At 31.4% G+C, this 4,118-nt stretch overlaps 1 long non-coding RNA gene across 1 annotated transcript; it reads right to left on the minus strand.

Annotated features, from left to right (window-relative positions):
* Positions 1 to 2,101: 2,101 nt before the first annotated feature.
* On the minus strand, positions 2,102 to 3,091 carry LOC146954098 (uncharacterized). Its single transcript, XR_015011831.1, has 2 exons — positions 2,634 to 3,091; positions 2,102 to 2,531 (listed from the first exon to the last, which is right to left on the minus strand). It is a non-coding gene; the product is annotated as an uncharacterized LOC146954098 (long non-coding RNA).
* Between the last annotated feature and the right edge of the window lie 1,027 nt (positions 3,092 to 4,118).

Raw genomic sequence — 4,118 nt, forward strand, 5'->3', positions numbered from 1 at the left:
AGCTAATATTTGTAACTACAACTTTCATGAAGACATCAAAATCTAATTATGAACCTAAAAGTCCCAGTTTGTATTTTTGTTTTTCGGTTACAAAAATAAAAAAGAGCACGACTTTGTTGACCCCTGTGTAGTATTTTAATCATATCTAGAGTTCTAGGCGTTGGAATGAGGTCAAACCAATGCCCAATTAAAGCTAACATGCATATCTACAACTTTTCCGAAAAGAAAAGTCCCAGTTTTTATTTTTGTTTCGGTTACCGGAATTTGCGATTTCCCATCTGCTATTTAGCCTTGAGGGACTTTTCTTAACTCCGTTTTCGACCCTAAACTCGTCAAACCCGATTCAAATCTTTACCCCATGATTATCCTATCATCCAAACATTAATTCTTCATTAACCTATCACATTATCCACTCTTATTAAGACTAATGCTCAATTCAAAAACTTAAACTAGTTTTCCTCAATTTTCATCTTTCAATTTGTTAATCGTTATTCTCTCATCAAAATTCACATCATAACAGCAACAACTTATTAAAATTTAAGACAACCCTCCCATCAAAGATTAAGATACCCTGAAGTGCAAAGATTCACCCCCTTACCTCGATGTTTTGCAAATTGATGAATTCCTATGGTTGAATCTCTCTTTAGCCGTCTCTTTATGTCTCCTTTCCTCTCAACCCTAATTTTCTTCTATTGCCTCCGCTGCACTTTTCTCTATTTTGTTGTAACCCTAATTCTCTAATCTTCTCCTCTATTTATAACCGCCAAGAGTTTGTTTCTCACTTAATCTTTCTATCAGGTTTACTATCCGCACCTCTATTTTGGTTACTATTCTTGTTGTAACTTCACTGTCTTACTATTCACACCTCACTCTCCTTAAATCATTAAAACACTACTCAACTCACTAACTACACATATTTTCTACCAAATTTTACTAATACACCTCCGTTCGCAATCTACTTACTTTTTCTTTCTAAAAACTATATTTTCTTCCTAAACATAATTTTCTCACGCTCTTAATCCGAATAACCAACCCATCTTTTTCTCCATACCTATTCTCCCAATGAATTCGAATAATTAAATTAATAATTAATTAATACCATGTAACAACCAATACTAATAATAACAATAATACTAATGTTATCTAATAATAATATTAATAAACTAATATTAAAAATCGGGGTGTTACACTTCAAAGAGGTAAGCACGTGAATTTGAATGTGATTAATGACGAATAATTTAATCAAGATCTATTCATCGAATTTGTACCACTAACTGGATTGAAGTTTTCAAAAGCCCTCTTAAAATCCTAAATCCTGCGAAACATGAGATCGTTGGTTGATGGTTTTTATTGGAATTTGAATAGGGTATTTCTGTTAGTATTAGCCTTCTTCTGCGGGTGAACGGGCAAAGTGTACATGCACACACTCTGACGGTCAAGTCAATAAGTGTCACAGAATGATAAGGTATTTTAGGTTAAAGTTGAGCGTACTTTACACAAAGACAATGAGTTAGTATTTATAGTGTAGGTTTAGTGTTTGTTCCATGAATCTTTACCTGGTCAGCTATCCTCAAGGGACACTTGTAGTCCTCGAGCGACAACTGTGAGTAGATTGTATTAGATCTGGACTAGATGGTACATGTTTCATCCAAATATCATTATTCTAGTGTGATCCTAAGTGAGGTCCGTGATGGTCCCTTTGAGACTTCTGTAAAGGGTCATTTCCAATGTATCATAGGTTGGGACTGTGTCCAGATCAGAACACAACTTTATTTTCAAAAATGTGGATTTACCTATTTTACATTATTCTTTGATGCTTTTATCAAATACAAATATTTATTAATTTTATATCACTCAACAATTTTATATGCTAAATTTAGAAGTAGAATAAATAGTAAATATTTTATAACTAATGAATAAATAATAAATATAAATAATCGTATATTGGCATTATTTATTCAAGTGACTAATAATTATGTAACATTGTTAATTTTTATTTTGTTCTTGTCAAAGAGATTTAAAGGTTGGCGAAACATTTATTAAAGAAAAAACAAAGTGCAAGTGACAAACATGTCATCTATACTATGTTGGCCTCCCATGATTATGATATAACTTGCAGCACTAGAAAATTATTATTAACAAATCACAGGAAAATAAGAATTACAAATATTGGGGGGACTATACCAAAACCCAATAAAAGTTAACCAAGCAATATCAACATGTCCCTTATTAAAATTTTCTCAGAAAATCCCATTGGGATAAAACCTGAGTACGGGAAAAAAGTCCAGAGGAACTAAACAACACAAAGGTAACATAAACATAAATCAAAGTGTATATAATATTATTAAAATACGAACATTATGACATACAAATAAATTATATGTAACATATAATTATTTTGCATATTCATAGTTACATTGGCACGCACTTACAAATTGAGTTAACGCATCGAGGTAGTTCCCGTTCAAACCTACACGCAAGTAGTTGCCAATTGTCATTACAATCAGAGTTATCTTTGCATGGAATACGCTCTGCAATGTCAAATAACAATAAAGCATTTTTATTAAATGAGTATGAAATATTATGTTTAATATAAATAAGAAAATGAGAAAATTATGTCAAAAATTACTTACTGCAGTCGTTTACCCCGACATATATAGAAAGAAAGATTATCAAAGCAAAGACAAACTTGGAAATGTGAGTCATTTTTCCTTCGTTTACATGCAATCAGTAAAAATTGGATTAAACATTTTATAAGTAAAATTTTATTGTTTTATTAATGTCAATTAAATTTTTTATTAAGTTGTCTCTAAGATATTGTTATTTAAATTGCTTTGTTAAAGTAAATTAAATTGTCCCTAAGTTGTCTCTAAGGATTAAACATTATGTTGTTTAATAAATTGAAGTTATTGTTAAATGTCTCTAAGGTATATCAATGTGTCAAGTTTATCCTTTAGCTCACTCAATTGACCAGATAAGCAAAATAAAGATTTCGACTAAAAAGTTTGATGCCCATAAAAAATTCATTAGTGTTTTTGTTCTTTTAGCCTTTCATAATAGAGAAGAGACAAAATACCCGAAGAATAACATTAGTGTTTGTTTTATCTTGGTTTTTGGGTGTCAAACATTGATTACGTTTGAACCTTTCTAACCGGTGATATCTTATTTTTTCTTGGGAAGGGAAAAAGTAAGCAAAACCCTTGAGAATCGAGGTTCGGGAGTTGTTTTCGCTACGGGAAGGTGTTAGGCACCCATAACGACTATAGTATCCTATAGGAACCGTCTTTAATTTCTACGCGCGCGCTTTATTTTTAAATGCTATTTTGAAAAGTGATGTTAAGCCTAAGAGTTTTCTAAGTGAAGAATTGGAGGGAGAAGAATGTGTTTGAATTTTTATTTTATTTGAATTGAAGGAATTTTGTTCCTTGCCTACGTACCCGTTTAAGGGATCAAATCCACCGTAATTCTATTCCAAAAATGTTTTTGTTTTTGTTGGTTGATTTTAAGTTTGAAAATGGGATTTTGAAGAATAGAAAGAGGCCTCAAGGGCATGATATTGTAAAAAGTGGGGTTGAATTAGTCATTTGCAAAAGAAGTCAAATATGATTATTTTCATTGAATTTTTGATTAAGAAAATAAAAGGGAAAATTACAATGGGATTTTGATCCCAAGGTTTATTTAGAAAATGGTTTGAATGATGTTTGTTCACATTTTTTTGGAAATTGATTTTTCTAAGTATAAAGCCTAAACATTCATCTAAACATACAATCCTAAACATACATCTAAACATGCATATTCTAGCTATATACCTAAAGTGAGGTGTGTGCATGTGTCGGTGCTTGTGTCGGTGTACATCATTAGAGTCCATTGTCCGTTACATCATTGGCCTAGATACATTCTATGGTCTTGCAAGAATTTAAAAAGGTATGAGGAAGGAATATTACAAAATTTCCTAAGTTTACACTCTAATTTTTGCATGAACTTTAAAGTGTGGAAAAATAATAGGATGAAGATATGAGATGGAAGATGAGATGCTCATGATGTATGGAATACAATAGAGGAAATTGTTAGTAATATAAGGCATAGAGAATAGAGACATAGGTAAGTGAAGCCATCAT

This window comes from Medicago sativa, chromosome 1, assembly GCF_051527215.1.
Source record: "Medicago sativa cultivar Bolivia chromosome 1, Bolivia_mono, whole genome shotgun sequence".
Lineage (NCBI taxonomy): Eukaryota > Viridiplantae > Streptophyta > Magnoliopsida > Fabales > Fabaceae > Medicago > Medicago sativa.